Consider the following 20,242-nt stretch of genomic DNA (forward strand, 5'->3'; position numbering starts at 1 on the left):
GTTTGGGTTGCGTCCTCTCCCTTCTTGTTTTCTTCACTTCTATTCCTCATACCCGGCCAAGCTTGCCAGTTGGCAATCGCTAGTCAGCCGGGCGGGTAGTGTGTTGTTCAAACCCTTCACGGCCTCTTACAAGAACTTCAAAGAGAAGTTCTTTAAAGTGTACGTGGAGCCGACGGGGACACGCTACTTTTTTGAAGAGGTCGGCCATTCTTGTTTCCCTCTTTTTTGGTCGAGGAGTCCGACGAAGATAACGGATTGGCCGAGGCCGGCACATCCGAGCGAGCATGAGCGGCTCATTTTTGCTTTATTTGATAGCCTTCCCAGGAAGCTTCCCGCCCGACCGCTCATGTCGCTGTACAATGCGACCGATCGCGCGGAGGCTTTCGAGGGTATGCTTTTTTTCATGCGCTTAGTCATTATCATGTTGCGTTTTGGTCTGACTGATCGTTTCTTATTGTTTGATTTGTAGAAATCGCGAAGAGAGAAATCCCCCAAGCTGTTGGGATGTTGCACTCGTTCAAGAACAACCTGAACGAGAAGAGGGGGGCCACCAGTGCCAAGCCCCGGGCGGAAGAGGGTGCTCGGGCGGGCCCCTCCAAGAAACGTGGCCGCGAGGGCGGCAATATCGCCCGAACCGTTCGGGCGGCGGGGCAGATGCCAACTCCTCCTCCAGCGCGGTCAGCCAGGCCGACTTCCCCCCTACCGACGAGTTCAACCGTCCTATTCCGACGGGGGTGGCGGTGCCCTTGGCCACTTCGGGCGGATCAACGCTTGCGTTGGTGGGAGACGACCGGTCCTTCTCACAGGCCGTGAGCTTCAAGCTGCCCTCCCATATCGAGGGGGAGATTCGGTCGGTCCCCGATGACGACCTTCTTGACGGCGGCATCGAGATGATCTGCCGGGGTCTATTTTTGGCACGCCGGGGGGCCGATGCCCGGAGGAGCCGGGTCGAGGACATATCGCGCCTCGAGCACGATCTCCAGGAGGCCAGGCACAACCTGAAGCAGGCCGTGGAGGCCAACACAACTTACGAAAAGAAGTTGTGTGCGCAAGCGGCCGAGCTGGAGCTGCGCCAGAACAGGTTGGCCGAGCTGGAGAAGGCCGACGCCGACAAAGCCGCGGAGGTTATTCTCCTTCGTAAGGCGTTGGAGGCGGCCGACCGTCGGGCCACCTTGATGGAGGAAGAAGCTGCGGCCGAGCGCGAGGCTAAGAGGGCGGCGGAGGCTGAAGTTTTGAAGACCATGGAGGACACCATGGTGCTGATAGGTCAGAGCTTCGACCTTGCCGTCCGACAGGCCGAGGTGCTCTGCGGCAGTCCACCTCCTTCTGGTCAATTTGACCAAGATATGGAGGTTGTGGATGGCCGTTTGGTCCCTGCAGCGGTCGGCCCTCCCGGTGAAGAAGCTGATTCCTCTCACGAGGTTTTGAATGTTATAGATTAGGCGGTCAGCTTTTTCTTTTCAACCCCTGGGGTCGGGGTGTGGCCCCCACTTCTTTGCATTTAATATGAGTTGTTTTTCCTTCAATTGTTTCTGCATTTTCTAGAAGAACGAGCCTTTACGAGCCGAGTGGGCTGGAATAGTTAAACTTAAATCGCGGTAGAATTAACAAAGTAAAAAGAACTAAGCAACCGGTCGGCGGATGAGATCAACTGATTGACTTGTGATAATTAAAACCAACCAAGTGAATGTAACGGACTTCGATCAGTCGGTCGTTCTTTAGCAAATTCGATTTAGACGAGTTTTACTGTTTGGGCAAACTTTGGTTCTTGCCGAACATTATGTGTGTGCCGGGAGGGTATGCCGGTTAAGGCTGCGCTTTGGCCGAGTGGGTTCGGGAGGGTATGCCGTTTGGGGCTACATCCTGGCCGAACTGTGTGTGTTACGGGAGGGTATGCCGGTTAAGGCTACATCCTGGCCGAAATGGGTATGGGTTCGGGAGGGTATGCCGGTTGAGGCTACATCCTAGCCGAACCGTGTGGGTGACGGGAGGGTATGCCGGTTAGGGCTACATCCTGGCCGAATCGTTCGTGTCGTTTGTTGTATACACTTATGTACGAAACGCCTCGTTAAAACCTCTCCGACCGATGGATCGGCCGGGCGAGGAAAGAGTGCGTATATTTTATTCATGTTTAGCTGAAATAAAACTTTAGGTGCGTGGCAATCCACGTCCTAGGTACAACTTTTCCCGATAGATGTTCCAAGTGATAAGCTCCCCCTTCTCCTACTTCTCGGATTTGGAATGGTCCTTCCCAATTTGATGAGAACTTGCCGTCCCACTTCCTAGCGTTGTTGCGCATTCTCCAGACGAGGTCGCCTTGTTGAAAGCTTCTGGGCTGGACCTTTGAGTTGTACCTCCTTGCCGCTCGGAGCTTGCATGCTGCTTCGCGTATCTTGCTTTTATCTCGGAGCTCGTTCAAGAGGTCGAGGCCGACCGCCAGACTTTCCTTGTTGAGGGATACATCGAAGAGTTGGCGTCGGATGGATGGCTCCCCGACTTCTACTGGTATCATGGCCTCAGTGCCGTACGTGAGGCTGTAGGAGGTTTCTTGTGTGGTGGATTGCGGGGTGCATCGGTATGCCCACAAGACCTCGGGCAGCTCCTCCGTCCATCTTCCCTTGGCCGTGCCGAGCCTCTTCCTTAGTTCGTTCAATAAAACCCTGTTGGCCGCTTCGGCTTGCCCGTTCGTCTGTGGGTGCTCAACGGAGCTTGTGAGGGATTTGACGTCGAGGTCGTTGTAGAAAGTCATGAGGCCTTGGTCGATGAACTGCCGGCCGTTATCGGATATTATCGAGTGTGGTATGCCGAATCGGCATACTATGTTTTTCCACACGAAATTTTGGATGTTTCGGGCGGTGATTGTGGCTAGTGGTTCGGCCTCGATCCACTTGGTGAAGTAATCTACCGCGACTAGCAGATGCTTCGTCTGGCCTTTGCCTGGTGAGAATGGACCGATGATGTCCATTCCCCACATGGTGAACGGCCATGGTGATGTCATGCTGTGCAGTTCTTCTGGTTTTCGGTGGTGGAGGGGGCCAAACTCTTGGCATTTTTGAAATTTCTTGACGTAATTAGCGCTATCTCCATGGACGGTCGGCCAGTAGTACCCTGCGCGGATTATCTTGGCCGCCATCGTTCGGGCTCCGGAGTGGCTCCCGCACGCCCCTTCGTGGATTTCTTGTAGCACGTATTGGGATTGTTCCTTGGTGAGGCACTTTAGGAGTGGCGTTGAGTACCCCCTTCGGTATAGGTCTTGGCCAATCATGGTGTACCGGGCGCACTACCGTCTGATGTTCTTCTCTTCCCCCGGTTGGCATGTTCCGTGCTCCAAGTACTGGGTGATCGGGGTCATCCATGTGTGGGTCTCAGTGATTGTCATGCATTCGGCGTCACCTACGCTCGGCTGTGCTAGTCGCACCTGGACGACCGATCGGTGGTGGCTTTGTTTTTTCGAAGATGTCAGGCGTGAGAGTGCATCGGCGCGCTCGTTTTCCTCCCGTGGTATGTGCTGGACCGCCACCGTGTCGAATTTGGCCATGATGTTATGGACGGTGTGGTAATACCGTTGGAGGAGGGGCTCCTTGACCTCGAATTCTCCTTTGATTTGACCGACGACCAACTGGGAGTCGCTCTTGCATGTGACCTCCCGCGCGCCTAGGTCATTTGCTAAGTTGAGGCCGGCCAGTATGGCCTCGTATTCCGCTTGGTTTTTCGTTGCTTTGAAGGAGAACTGGAGGGCTTGTTCGATTAGCAAGTCCACAGGCCCCTCGAGGATGACTCCGGCTCCGCAAGCCGTTTTGTTGGAGGAGCCGTCCACGTAGAGGACCCATTTGGCTGAGGTTTCTGTGTTTCTGGGGAGCTCGGCTGCGAAATCCGCCAGGCATTGGGATTTAATGGCACCCCTCGGTTCGTACTTGATGTCGAACTCTGAAAGCTCGACCGACCACCCTATCATCCGTCCTTCAAGGTCGGGTTTAGACAAAATTTTGTATATAGGATAGTTGGTCCTTACCCTGATTTCGTGGTTCTAGAAGTATGGGCGCATTCTCCTCGCTTTCAGCACCAGGGCTAGTGCCACCTTCTCTATCATTTGGTACCTGGTCTCGGCTGCATGGAGCGTTCGGCTGACAAAGTACACCGGGTGTTCTTCGCGGTCCACTTCTTGGACGAGGGCGGCGCTGACCGCTTCCTCTGATACCGCTAGGTAGACTACTATAGGTAGGTCTAAGCGGGGTTTTTTGATGACGGCCGGCGAAGACAAGAATTCTTTGAGCTGACCGAAGATTTGTTCGCACTCCTCGTTCCAGCTGAATTTCGAAGTTTTGCGGAGCATTGTGGCTATCGGCCTGATCCGTTCGGCGAGGCGGGGTACGAATCTGGAGAGTGCTGTTAGCCGGCCGAGCAGCTGTTGAATTTCTTTCAAGTTTTTCGGGCTCCTCACTTCTGTTATGGCTTTGCACTTGTCAGGGTTCGCCTCGATCCCTCTGTGGGTCAGCATAAAGCCGAGGAACTTGCCACCTTCAACGCCTAACGCACACTTCTCGGGGTTAAGGCGCATGTTGACCCTTCTTAGGGCGTTGAAAACTTCTTGTAGGTCTTTTATGTGTTGGTCGCACGAGTCGGACTTCACCACGATGTCGTCCACGTACACCTCTACGCTTTTGCCGATCATCCCTTTGAAAATCTTGTCCATGAGCCTCTGGTAGGTAGCCCCGGTGTTCTTTAGGCCGAACGACATTACCTTGTAGAAGTAGTTTGCGTCGTCCGTCGTGAAAGCCGTTTTACCTCTATCGCTATGGTGCATGCTGATTTGGTTGTAGCCGGAGTAGGCGTCTAAGAAGCTCAATATTTTGTGACCGGCCGCTCCGTCTACGAGCCGGTCAATGTTGGGAAGGGGATATGAGTCCTTAGGGCACGCCTTGTTGAGATCTTTGTAATCTACGCACATCCGCCATTTGCCGCTTGACTTTTTGACCATCACGACGTTGGCCAGCCAAGTGGAGTATCGTGCCTCGGCTATAAAGCCGGCTTTTAGGAGCTTCTCGGCCTCACTTCTGGCGGCCAGCCGCTTGTCCTCTCCATGGTTTCTTTTCTTTTGTGCTACTGGGCGGGCTTCTTTATACACCGAGAGGCGATGGGTGATGATGTTCGGATGGACGCCTGGTACGTCGGCCGTCGTCCAGGCAAAGAGGTCTACGTTCCTTTTGAGAGTTTGGTGAACGAAGTCCGCATCGGCGGTGGCCATTGCCGTGCCTATGCTCGTATACCGGTCCTCCCCGTCGAGTTCAGCTTGGCGTAGCTCGTCCTTGGCTTCAAGTCTTGGCTCGACTTCCCTGGGATCCAGATCTGCCATGGTGATGCCCTTCTTTGGTTGGGGTGAGTGCCGGCGGGGGCTTCTCCCACGGCCGGCGATCTTTCGTTTGGGTGAACGGCTGCCGTTAGGCCCCTGTTGTGTAGGTTCGACCCGCAGGCTTTCGGCGTAGCACTCTCGGGCGACCTTTTGATCTACATGTATCGTCAGGATGTCGCCTGAGAGGGAAGGGAACTTCATTGCTAGGTAGGGTGTGGAGACGATCGCTCCAAGCTTGTTAAGGGACGACCTGCCGAGGAGGATGTTGTAGGACGTGTTGGCGTTTATGACCAGGTATCTGATCTTGAGGGTTTTGCTGGCCCCTTCCAGGCCGAACGTTGTGTACAACTCTATGTAACCCCTTGTCCCTACGCGTTCCCCCGAGAAGCCGACCACGTGGTCGTTGTAGGGCATCATTTCCTCCTCCGGTATTCTCATGGCTTTGAAGGTCTTCCAATACAATATGTCGACCGAGCTCCCTTGATCCACAAGGGTCTTCTTGATCGTAAAGTTATCGATATCGACCGATATCACCATGGGGTCATCCTGGGTCTGGTCTATCCCTTTGAAATCTTCGTCTGTGAACGTGATTGGTGGCATCCTTGGCCGGGCGGAGACGAGGTTTACTTGGTGGACGGCGCGAAGGTGCTTCTTGCGTGCGCTGTTGGTATTGCCTCCGCCACCGAACCCTCCGGCTATGGTGTTAATCACCTCTCGGCCTCTGCGAGTGTCGGTTTGTGGGGGGTCGTCTCTTCGTCCCCGTCGGTCTCCCCGCCTGTCACCTTCTCGTGGGCCTGGGGGGGGGTTCGGTCTCTTCTTCTAGACGTTTGCTCCTTCCATGGGGAGCGACGCGTCTCCCGGGTCCCGCGCACAAAGCGTCTGAGGTGCCCGGCTTGAATGAGTTCTTCGATTTTGTCCTTCAGGGCTTGGCACTCTTCGGTAGAGTGGCCGATATTCTTATGGTACCGGCATCTTTTGCTGCGGTCGGCATTTTCTGGGCTCAAGGCCCCACGGTGGGCGCCAATTGTTCTCGAATTAGGTTGGGGACTGGGAGAACTATTGTCTTCGGATGTCACTCGGTCGGTCGTGTCTCACTTCCTCCTCCGGTCCTTCTTGCTGAACGACTCCTCAGGCTGGTGGGGTACCTGCAGATGGCACTCCAACGCTCAAGTCAGTGGGGTATCGTATTCGGCTGGTTAGAATACTGTAGATAATGACGTACCTTCTTCCTTGGAATGCGTGATATTTATATTACCTTGATGGGCCCTTGCTGTTGGGCCGGATTAGGGGGTTGTTTAGCGATTAGGGTTGGATTAGGTCGTTCCCTAACCGTGGGTTGACCTTTGCTAATTGGGTCAACGGTTTGACTTGAGCACCTTATGTCGGTCGGCCACATATGACACGTGGTCGACCTCGTACCTTAAAGTATGGTCTTGACGCATGGGTTGACCGGGTCAATAGACCGGTCGGTCATCCCGGTACAGAATACAAACAAGACTAATTTACACGCACACTATATATATAAGTAGGAGTAAATGAAGAGTCAAATTTTTTGAAATTAGTTTTTGATTCACAGTTAGAAATCTTATGATGTGCTTCCTTTTCTCATTACTGCAATGCTCCAGCATATGTATGCATAGGGGCTGAGTTCTATACGAGGGCTGAGTTCTATACGAGTTCTTGTAAAGAGGGGATGGCAGGTGTTAAATGTTTGTATAAGAAGAGTTATAGCTTGAGATTGACATTCTAGTTCTACATTTTCCCTTGCTGCAAGGTTCTTCTGGTATCTTGAGTTGTTGGATCTGGGGTGTTACCTACTTCCTCAAATTAGGGGTGGGCATGGATTGAATTTTCCAAAATCCAATCTAGATCCAATCCAAATCCAAATAAATGGATTGGATTTAAAATCCATATCCACTTTAACTAGATCAAATATATTTGGATTTTTTTAAAATCCATTTAAAGTGGATTGAATCCAGAATAAATCCACTTTATTAATTATATTAAATTCATTTTGTCAATTACATTAAATCCATATTGATATGGACAGATACTAACTTGGCTCGAACTGGGCCTAAGTCGACTCAACCTGGACGCAGAACAACTCGGCTCTACATTGGCCTCGACCCAGACGACTCGACATTGGTCTCGGCCCGAACGACTATACATCGGCTCGGGCCCGAACGACTCGACATCGGCCTTGGCCCGAACGACTCGACATTGGCTCGGGCCCGTCGACATCGGCCCGGGCCTGTTCGGCTCGACATCAGCTTGAGCCCGCTCGGCTTGACATCGGCCCGGGCCCGCTCGCCTCGACATCGATTGGGGCCCGATCGTCTCCACATTGACCGGGCCCGCTCGCTTCGACATCGATTTGGGTTCGCTCGGCTCGAGATCGGCCTGGGCCCAAACGACTCGACATCAGCCTGGGCCGAACGACTCGACATCGGCCCGGGCCCGCTAGACTAGACATTGGCCCGGGCCCGCTCGGCTCTGTTGGGTTTAATAGTGCCAAAGTTCAAGAAGTGGGGTGAATTGACCTTTTAAAACTTTCTCGCAGAAACAGTGTTTAACACAGTTTACAGAAAATAAATCGATTTATGTGAAAATGAACAGATTTATTTCAGCACTATTTTTGTTTGAAAAGCGTTTATACAGCAAGGTTAATCACAAGATTATGCAGATAAATTTTCAGATGCACACACACTGATATTTAGAACGAAAACCAGTGAACCACAAAATAGCAAATTTCAATTTCAAGCAAGTGATTAAGGTTCAATTGATAGCATATCAATTAATTGAGTAACCTTTACAAACAACCTGTTCCAGTGGCTTTTAACAAGCTATGAGTGTTCTTCTTGATATCATACAGTTTTTCAAAAATTAAGAACAATGAATCACAGAATAGCAAGCTTCAATTTTAAGCAATTGTTTAAGGTTCAATTAATAGCTTTGACAATTTCTTGAGCAACCTATCACAGTCAATCTGTTTCAGTGGCTTTTAACACACTTTATATGTTCTTATCAAAATCAAACAACTTTTTCAGAAATTAAGAACAGTATGAACTGAGCCTAGAAAGAATAGATTTATTATTGATTGAACAGATTTATTTCTTTGCTGTTTTAACAATTATGCAGAAACTTAACTGCAGAGAGTGAGAGAGAATGAACACAAGCAGTTATACTGGTTCACTCAACTGAGCTACATCCAGTCTTCACCAACACCAGGTGAAAATCACTAAAACACAGTACAACCAAGTACAATTCCCACTGTTCTTGAAACCTACAAGAACTTAGGTACTCTTGCTGAAAAAACCTATTTCAGCTCACACACACTCTCCAAGAAAACCTATCAAGAAGAGTGTTCAACCAAACTATTACAAGAAATGAGAAGTGAAACGACTACACCTGATTGAGGATACAAAGATCTGCCTTAAACCAGTAGGCAAGATTTCTAAAACAGTAGCAGCACCTCACACCAAGCTTTTGGAACCAAACCAAGAACAAGCACTTTGTGATTTTTGAAATCTTTGAAGAACAAATGCTAATCCTTTGTAAACTCTTAATTCTCTGCTGTCAAAACTTGTTTTTGCAAATGTATGAACGATTCTTAAACTCATAAACAAGTTTTCATTTTATAGAAAACCAACTTATAACAGAATTTTGAAAAACAGTTAAAGCTGTTATAAAATGAACAGATTGAAAATAAAATGAACAGATTTATTTTCAAAAGCAGTTAGAGAATTTGTTAAGTGAGGAGACTTAGTCAACCCTTCTGGTGCTGTGATAAAACTGAAAAACGTTTAAGCTTGACATGGCACCAGAGACAAAAGGAATCTATTCATTTACAGATGAACAGATTTATTTTTCAAAACGAAAACAGAGAAAGTTTTACTATTTAAAACTCAGTCGTTTTGAAAAGAAGAAGACTTAGTCAAAATACCTGATGCACAAAATCTAATTTTCACAAGACTTAGCCAAGACATCAGTTTAAAAATGAATCTGTTTATTTAGAAAAGAACAGATTTATTTTTATACAGTAAACGTGTTTTTTGTAAAACATGTGAAAAACAGTTTAAGAAAACTTATGCTTGTTCTTATCACATGATCAGTGGTTATGAGGTGAGTTACTCAGCAAAAAGCCCACTCTTAGACAACCTCTAAGCACTACCTAAGACACACTTAAAGCAAAGCAAAATACAAATGAAATGTACATAGAAGTCTTCATCAAACACAATCTTGAAGGGGCAGCAACCATCTTCAACAATCTCCCCCTGTTTGATGGAGACAAATCCCCATAGCTAACCTCATAGCTTTGTTGCTTTAAGCACTTGCACTGCACCAGATTTTAAACCAGAAAAACAACAGCAGTATTGCATAGCATAAGACATGGTTTTAAGGTGCAGAATAAACTCCCTGTTTCAGCTAGCTTCACCTAGCATGGTGAGCTATTTTTCAGCTATTTTTCTCCCCCTTTGGATTCATCAAACATCATATAAGCATAGGGAAAAAAACAAGATATGAAACAGAAACCATAACCGTAATAGTTCAGAAAATAAACCATATTGTGCAGCATTACAGACATTTGAAAGATGATAAAGACAGCATTAAAAACAGAAGACTACTGATCCTTGTAGTAAAGCTCTGCAAGCTGTGCCTGAACCCCTTCAATCTGATCATCAAGGTGTTGAAACGTTGCATGAGTAGTCTCAAAGTATGCCCTTTGTTCTGCTGACATTACATCAAGACGATACAGCACTTGCCTCTCAAACATAGACATTGGTTCTCCTCGGTATTCTGGAGCTTGATAGGCAACTATGGCATTTGCAGCAACTTCTTCATGTACAGATGGGGTAGCAGGTGAGTCATCATCCATAGGAACAGCTTCATCATCATCCTCATGTTCTGCTTGAGGGTCCTTCTCCTTGAGAACCACCCACTTGTCCTCAATTTTGTGAAAACCCATTTTAGTGAGAGTTGAATTATCAATCTCACTTACAGCTTTGATAGGGTCGTTTCTCTCATTTGTAACATCAACACCAAAGTAATCAATTAATTTGGAAACAAGAATAGCATAGGGAAAGCGGTAATCGGCCAACCTTTTTTACTTGAGCATGTGTTCATTAACAATGAACACCCAGTTTACCTTAATCTGGTTCATGATGCAATATAGGAGAATGAGATCCTCTTCATGTAAGACAGCATGGTTTGTCCCTCTTGGAATCATTTGCCATGCTATGATGTATGCAACTAGGCGTGGAGTGAGGTTCAAATGCCCTGCATGGAACCTGTTTATACTCTCTGTAGGATTCCTCATGCAACTCTTATAATATTGCAGCTTGTTGAATTCTTGGATTCCACTGGTGTTTCCCTTTCCTAGTTTCAATCCAGCATATTTTATTCCAGCCACAGAATTCCACACCTCACTTGTGATCTTCATCTTAATTCCTTTCACATAAGAGACAACATTCTTCCCATCCAATGTGAGGTTAGTGTAAAACACCTTAACCAAGTCAGGATATACATTACCCGTTAATTCCAGCATCTTTTTCAGTTTCTGGTGCTTCAACACAGCCCTTGTTTCTACCAGTTTTTCAGATTTCAACCAGTTGAAATCCAACACTTTGGGTATGTTAATCTGTTTTCTGCTTGTCTCGTGAATGTAGGCATTGATGCCTTCTTCATTTCCAGCGAACCAACCTTCTAGCACACCTTGAAAGGTGGTTTGCTTCCCCTTATTTTTCTGTTTCTTGGAAGAAGAAGCCATGGTTGAACCTGGATTCTTTTCTTGGTTTCAAATGGTGAGAACAGAAAAGGAATAGCCAATGTGGGTAGCAAGTATTCACACAAATTTATATAGAAATGAATGGGTTGATATGGCAGTTATGAGTGGATATGCATGAAGATTTTATGCTTTGAATTTGTGCAGAGAATCTTTGAAAATATGCAGCAAATATTTAGGGTCACGATGCACATACTCATGCCATTATTGAGCACCCAAACCATCAAATTGGTTACATAACCATGACCAAAACCGTCAAGGGTACAGAGGTTAATGCCCACTAGGTCAGTCAAGCAGTCAAAGATCAGAAATTCTCTTTCCTAGTCATCAATGCATATCAGTGCAGAAAATAAACACATTCAATTACGAATAAATAGATTTAATTTTTTCACTGCTAGGCACAATTGACATTTATAATACCCAATTCATTAAGCAGAAAATTAAACCTATCTTTGGCTAATGGTTTTGTGAACAAATCAGCAAGTTGTAAATCAGTACCAATGAACTTAATATCACATGTTCCATTAGATATGTGTTCCCTAATTTCAATGTGTTTGGTTCTTGAATGCATGACAGGATTTTTGGTTAAGTTGATTGCACTTGTATTATCACACAGCAGAGGTATATGGTTAAGTAAGATACCAAAATCATTCAATTGTTGTCTTAGCCATATAGTTTGAGCACAGCAACTCCCTGCTGCAATGTATTCTGCTTCAGCAGTGGAAAGAGCTACACAAGCCTGCTTTTTGCATTGCCATGAGATCAAGCTTGATCCAAGCAAATGACAGGTTCCACTTGTGCTCTTCCTATCAATTTTGCAACCTGCAAAATCTGAACCAGAATATCCAGTTAAGCTTAATGAAATATTACCTGGATACCACAAGCCAACTTCTTTAGTTCCTTGCAAATACTTCAAAATCCTTTTGACAGCATTGTAGTGTGATTCTTTAGGAGCAGATTGAAACCTTGCACACATGCACACTGCAAACATTATATCTGGCCTGCTGGCAGTGAGATACAGTAGTGATCCTATGAGTCCTCTGTATTTGGTTTCATCAACAGAAATTCCAGCTTCATCATGATCCAAATGACAGCTTGTTGAGAAGGGTGTGCTGATTGGTTTACACTTGTCCATTTCAAATTTCTTCAGCAGATCCTTGCAATACTTAGCTTGACTTAAGAAAATGCAATCCTTGAGTTGTTTGACCTGCAAGCCTAGAAAATAGTTCAACTCACCCATCATTGACATTTCAAACTCACTCTTCATGACTTTCACGAAAGCTTCACACAATTCTCCATTGTTTGATCCAAAAATGATATCATCCACATATACTTGTACTAGAATTGAGTCATCTCCTTTCTTCTTAATGAACAAGGTCTTATCTGATGTGCCTCTGTCATAGCCTTGTGAGGTGAGAAAATCACTTAGCCTCTCATACCATTGCCTAGGAGCTTGCTTGAGTCCATAGAGAGCCTTTTGGAGTTTGAACACATATTCTGGATGTTGATGGTCTTCAAAACCTGGTGGTTGTGAAACAAATACTTCTTCATTTATATAGCCATTTAGAAAGGCACTTTTCACATCCATTTGAAATAGCTTGAACCCTTTGATGCAGGAGAAGGCAAGCAGCAGTCTAACAGCTTCTAACCGAGCCACTGGTGCATATGTCTCATCATAGTCTATTCCTTCTTCTTGATTGTACCCTTTAGCTACAAGCCTAGCCTTGTTTCTGGTGATCACTCCATGCTCATCCATCTTGTTTCTAAATACCCATTTTGTTCCAATTACATTCATCTCAGGTATTCTAGGAACAAGAGTCCAGACCTCATTAAGAGCAAATTGATTCAGTTCCTCTTGCATAGCTAAAATCCAGTTGCTGTCCTTGAGAGCTTCGTTCAGATTCTTGGGTTCAATTTGAGATACAAAGGCCATTGCTTCACAGAAATTGTTCAAGGATTTTCTAGTTGATACTCCTTTCTCAATGTTCCCAATGACATTATCAAGGGTTAAATCTCTTGGGGTTTTCCACTCTTTTGGCAAACCTGCAGCTGCAGTAGATTCTTGTATAGCATGTGTATCAGCAGTATCAAAATGAATTGATTCTTTTTGATTTAAAACATATTTAAATTCATTACTGTCAGGGTCATCAGCAGCAGTTTTAGATATGCTATGATCAGTTTCATCAAAAACAACATGCATTGATTCTTCTACTATAAGCAACCTTTTATTGAAGACTCTATATGCATGACCATTCAAAGCATAACCAATGTGCACACCTTCATCAAATTTAGCATCAAACTTACCAAGATTTTCTTTGCCATTATTCAATACAAAGCATTTACACCCAAATACTCTAAGGTGGCTTACACTAGGTTTTCTGCCCTTATACAATTCATATGGGGTTTTCTTAAGAATTGGTCTTATTAAGGTCCTATTTAACACATAAGCTGCAGTATAAACTGCATCAGCCCAAAAATACTTAGGAAGCTTAGATTCATTTAACATAGTTCTAGCTAGTTTCTCTAATGATCTATTTTTCCTTTCAACTACACCATTTTGTTGGGGTGTCCTAGGGGCTGAAAAGGTATGTGCTATCTCATGCTTCTCACAGAACCTCTCAAACTTAGCATTTTGAAACTCTCCCCCATGATCACTTCGAATTGATTTTATGCAGCAACCATTTTCATTTTGCAGAATCTTTGCTAATTTCTTAAAGGCAAAATAAGCATCATGTTTATGTGCAAGAAATAGAGTCCATGTAAATCTAGAGTAATCATCCACAACAACTAAAGCATACAAATTTCCAGCCAAGCTAGCAACTCTAGATGGACCAAATAAGTCCATATGTAACACATCCAATGGATTTTTTGTAGAGACAATATCCTTTAACTTGAAAGAGGATTTGATTTGTTTACCTTTCACACAAGCATCACAAAGCCTGTTGTCCTGAAATTTAATGTTAGGTAAACCAGAAACTAAATCTTTAGATTTCAATTTATTCAAGTGATTTGTGTGTATGTGAGCCAACCTCCTGTGCCACAACCAAGACTCATCACTTCTGGACAGCAAACACTCATTTGAAGAGTTAGTTTCCATGATATTCAGCAGATATATGTTATTCACTCTCTTACCAGTAAACAGTACCTTACTAGATGAATTACTTGATATTGTGCAGCCTTTTGACTCAAAATTCACTTTGTATCCTTTGTCACAAAGCTGACTTATGCTGAGAAGACTATGCTTGAGTCCTTATACATAGAGCACATTCTCAATGGTTGTTGAATTCCCTGTTCCAACAGTTCCTCTGCCCAAAATCCTCCCTCGGTTATTATCACCATAGGTTACATGTCCTTCTGCTTTGAGCTTCAAGCTAGTAAAATTTGTAATATCCCCAGTCATATGCTTGGAACAGCCACTGTCCAAGTACCACTGATTTTTCTTGCTGCCAATCTGCAAAACAGAATAAAAATGATACAAATGGTACCCTTTTTAGTATAGGGTCCAACACAGATTAAAACCTTCTCTTTGGTAGCCATTTTTCTAAGTTCTTAGGAACAAGATGTTTTCTAGCAATGCAAGATCTAGATGTATGACCAGATTTCATGCAGTAAAAACAGGTTACATGAGATGCCTTTTTGCCACTGTTAAAAGCTGAAAAAACTGATTTTGCTGGAACAAAAAAACTTGAAAGCTTTTTGACATTGGTTACATTTCCAGGGGTATAACCAAGTCCATTCTTATTGAAAACAGCATTCTGTGATCCAAGGAGAGACTCAAGGTTTTCTCTTCCCTTGGTGAAATTGGAAAGGGTTTTCAGCAAATACTCCACTTGTTTGTCCAATTTTTTTGCAGTTTTCACAGGTTTTAATAGAGGCATGCAAGCAAGTTAGTTCAAGGCTTACCAAATCTTTTTTGGCCTTATGCAATTCTTCTTCAAGTGTTTTTACTTTAGGTGCCAACACATTATTTACCTTTTGCAGCTTATTGCATATTACAGCTAGCCTATTTGCTTCATCATGTGTTTCCTTGAAGGCAGCAAGCAAATCATCATAGATATCAGAATCAGCAGAAAAATTACTTACTGAATCAGAGCTTGACTCCTCATCCTTCATCATGAAGCACAAATTGTTCTCCTCATCTTCTGTTGAAGAGCTGCTGGTTGAGGATGCTTCATTTTCCTCCCATGAGATGTAGGCTCTTCTTCCTTTGTTCCTTTCAAATTTCTTGCTGGCAGATTTGTCCTTAGTTTGATTGTCTGGACAATCTGTTTTGATATGCCCTGTTTTCCCACATCCAAAGCAAGTATATTTAGAGGAATTTGAATCATTGGGTTTAGGATACCTTCTTTTCTGCTAGTTCCTATTTCTGCTTTTCTTCCTTAGGAATTTGTTGAATCTTTTTGTAAGAAGGCTGATTGTGTCATCATCTTCAGCATCTTCTTTTTCCTCCTTGATCTCATCCAGTTCAGTTGCTTTCAGTGCAAGACCTTTGGGTTTTCTCTCTGTTGTTTCCTGCTCTTTAAGTCTTTTGAGCTCTAGCTCATGCTCCATCAGCTTTCCAAACAGTGCAGCAGTTCCCAACTTTGACAGATCACGACTTTCAGTTATGGCAGTCACCTTTGGTTGCCAGCTTCTGTCGAGGCACTTCAATATCTTTATGTTGAGTTCCTCTCTGTCAAATTCTTTTCCCAAGCCAGTGAGGTGATTCACAATATGGGTGAATCTTTTCTGCACATCAGCAATGCTCTCCTCGGGTTGCATTCTGAACAGTTCATATTCTTGGATGAGAGCATATTTCCTTGACCTCTTCACATCTTCAGTACCCTCATGAGTCACTTCTAAGACTTCCCACATCTCCTTAGCTGACTTACATTGGGATATCCTGAAGAACTCATCCATAGTCAATGCAGAGGTTATGATGTTCTTGGCCACAAGATCATGTTTAGCCTTCCTCCTTTCGGTCTCATTCCATTCTGATCTTGGCTTTACCACTTCTTCATCCTTGACAACCTGCATTGGCACATAAGGTCCATTGACCACAGCTTCCCAAATTAATGCATCAATGGATTCCATGAAAATTCTCATTCTAACTTTCCAAAATGCATAATTCATTCCATTGAACATAGGTGGTCTATTAACAGCAGATCCTTCAGCAAAAAGAACATTAAACTCAGACATTATTACAAACAAACTTGATTAAAATACAAGTCCTAGCTCTTGATACCAATTGTTGGGTTTAATAGTGCCAAAGTTCAAGAGGGGGGGTGAATTGACATTTTAAAACTTTCTCGCAGAAACAGTGTTTAACACAGTTTTACAGAAAATAAATCGATTTATGTGAAAATGAACAGATTTATTTCAGCACTGTTTTTGTTTGAAAAGCGTTTATACAGCAAGGTTAATCACAAGATTATGCAGATAAATTTTCAGATGCACACACGCTGATATTTAGAACGAAAACCAGTGAACCACAAAACAACAAATTTCAATTTCAAGCAAGTGATTAAGGTTCAATTGATAGCATACCAATTAATTGAGTAACCTTTACAAACAACCTGTTCCAGTGGCTTTTAACAAGCTATGAGTGTTCTTCTTGATATCAAACAGTTTTTCAAAAATTAAGAACAATGAATCACAGAACAGCAAGCTTCAATTTTAAGCAATTGTTTAAGGTTCAATTAATAGCTTTGACAATTTCTTGAGCAACCTATCACAGTCAATCTGTTTCAGTGGCTTTTAACACACTTTATATGTTCTTATCAGAATCAAACAACTTTTTCAGAAATTAAGAACAGTATGAACTGAGCCCAGAAAGAACAGATTTATTATTGATTGAACAGATTTATTTCTTTGTTGTTTTAACAATTATGCAGAAACTTAATTGCAGAGAGTGAGAGAGAATGAACACAAGCAGTTATACTAGTTCACTCAACTGAGCTACATCCAGTCTTCACCAACACCAGGTGGAAATCACTAAAACACAGTACAACCAAGTACAATTCCCACTGTTCTTGAAACCTACAAGAACTTAGGTACTCTTGCTGAAAAAACCTATTTCAGCTCACACACACTCTCCAAGAAAACCTATCAAGAAGAGTGTTCAACCAAACTATTACAAGAAATGAGAAGTGAAACGACTACACTTGATTGAGGATACAAAGATCTGCCTTAAACCAGTAGGCAAGATTTCTAGAACAGTAGCAGCACCTCACACCAAGCTTTTGGAACCAAACCAAGAACAAGCACTTTGTGATTTTTGAAATCTTTGAAGAACAAATGCTAATCCTTTGTAAACTCTTAATTCTCTGCTGTCAAAACTTGTTTTTGCAAATGTATGAACGATTCTTAAACTCATAAACAAGTTTTCATTTTATAGAAAACCAACTTATAACAGAATTTTGAAAAACAGTTAAAGCTGTTATAAAATGAACAGATTGAAAATAAAATGAACAGATTTATTTTCAAAAGTTGTTAGAGAATTTGTTAAGTGAGGAGACTTAGTCAACTCTTCTAGTGCTGAGATAAAACTGAAAAACGTTTAAGCTTGACATGGCACCAGAGACAAAAGGAATCTATTCATTTACAGATGAACAGATTTATTTTTCAAAACGAAAACAGAGAAAGTTTAACTATTTAAAACTCAGTCGTTTTGAAAAGAAGAAGACTTAGTCAAAATACCTGATGCACAAAATCTAATTTTCACAAGACTTAGCCAAGGCATCAGTTTAAAAATGAATCTGTTTATTTAGAAAAGAACAGATTTATTTTTATACAGTAAACGTGTTTTTTGTAAAACATGTGAAAAACAGTTTAAGAAAACTTATGCTTATTCTTATCACATGGCCAGTGGTTATGAGGTGAGTTACTCAGCAAAAAGTCCACTCTTAGACAACCTCTAAGCACTACCTAAGACACACTTAAAGCAAAGCAAAATACAAATGAAATGTACATAGAAGTCTTCATCAAACACAATCTTGAAGGGGCATCAACCATCTTCAACAGGCTCGACATCGGCCTGGGCCCGCTCGACTCGATATCGGCCAGGCCCGCTCAACTCGACATCGGCCCGGGCCCGCTCGACTCGACATCAACACGGGCCCGCTTGGCTCGACATCGGCCCGGGCCCGCTCGCCTCGAAATCGGCCCAGGCCCGCTCGACTCGACAACGGCTGAGGCCCGGTCGCATCGACATCTGCCCGGGCCCATTCGGCTCGACATCGGCTTGGGCCTGTTCGACTCGACATCAGCTTGAGCCAGCTCGCCTCGACATCGGGTTGGGGCCCGATCGTCTCAACATCGACCGGGCCCGCTCGCTTCGACATTGGCCCGGGCCCGCCAGACTCGACATCGGCTTGGGCCCGCTCGCTTTGACGTCGGCCCGGGCCCGCTCAGCTCGTTATCGGCCCGGGCCCGCTCGGCTCGATATCGACCGGGCCTGCTCGGCTCGACATCGGCCCGGGCCCGCTCGCCTCAAAATCTGCCCAGGCCCGCTTGACTCGACAACGACCCAGGCCCGGTCGCATTGACATCTGCCCGGGCCCGCTCGACTCAACATCTGCCCGAGCCTAGTTTCCTCGACATCGGCCCGGGCCCGGTCGGCTCGACATCGACCCAAGCCCGGTCGGCTCGACATCTGCCCAGGCCCGCTCACCTCAAAATCGGTTCGGGCCCGCTTGCCTCGACATCGGTCCGGGCCCGATCGTCTCGACATCGATCAGACCCGCTCGCTTTGACATCTATTTGGATTGCTCGGCTCAACACCAGCCCGAGCCTGAACGATTCAAAATCGGCACGAGCCTGCACGACTAGACATCGGCCCGGGCCCGCACGACTCGACATCGGCCTCGGCCCACACGACTCAACATTGGCCCAAGCTCGAATGACTAGATATCAGCCCTGGCCCTCTCGGCTCGACATCAGCTTGGACCCGCTTGACTCGTCATCAGTCCGGGCCCGCTCGGCTTGACATCGGCCCGGGCTCATTCGGCTCGACGTGGACTTGGGTCAACTTTGCTCAACCTGCGCCTGAATTGTCTTGGCTCAACCTGGATCGGGCCAAGTCAAAATCCAACCCAAAATACAATTTGGATAATCCAAAAATGTATCCAATTCATATCTAATCCATATCCAATTAAATGGATTGGATTTAAAATCCAAAAATATGGATTTGAATTTGAAATAAATCCATTTAAATGGATCAAAACTAATATGGATTTGGATACTTATGCATTGGATTTTGTAATTTGGATTTTTTTCCTACCCTTACCTCAAATTTATAATACATGGGGTTGTTATAAATAAAATAGTAGTACATATAGGTTGGTTCAAATAGTCTAGTGTCAGTGTGCTTCTATAGTAGAACAACAATAGTATGGTGTTTCTATATAGAGCAAATTTTGATTTGTAGCAGTAGAAAGGCTGAGAGTTATTTTAACAATTTTGAAAATTTGTATCTTAGTGTGCATACTTGTACCTTCTTAATAAATAATTTCTTTTTGCTAATAAAAATATTTAGATAATTTTATCCACTGGGTAAATATGAAAGAATTTCATCAAAAGCTAGAATTATGTACAAATTCATTTTTTAAATTTTCTTAATATAGTTTTTCTAATTTTTTTTATTTTATTTATAAATTCATTTTAATTTGCAGACAAGTTTATTTTATTTCTCTCTCCTAACTATTTTTCTGAAAAAAATTCACTAACCATGGTTTCATAAAAATTATGGAAAAATTTCTATTTAATTTATCTATAAGTTAACTGTATGGTATGAAAAATAATATTTTATTTTATTTTTTTATATTTTACTTCTAAATCTTACACAGTTTTAGTTCTTGAAATGTACAGTTTTACTTCTTGAAATGTACATATGATAGTGAGAGATTTGAATGGCATATTAGGATACAATAAAACTATAACTATTACTATTAAGTTCCTGAATTGACTCTGGTTCCTCTGCTAATGGGCAAAAATGTTAATGTATGACATGCGTGGGTTATTGGAGTAGGTTGGTTATCAATTCTGATTTTATTATTATTAATTTTAATTTTATTATTTTTAAACTATTATATTATTATTAATGATGGGTTATTAGTATTTTTATTTTATAG

The sequence above is a fragment of the Phaseolus vulgaris genome, chromosome 8 (assembly GCF_000499845.2).
Source record: "Phaseolus vulgaris cultivar G19833 chromosome 8, P. vulgaris v2.0, whole genome shotgun sequence".
NCBI lineage: Eukaryota > Viridiplantae > Streptophyta > Magnoliopsida > Fabales > Fabaceae > Phaseolus > Phaseolus vulgaris.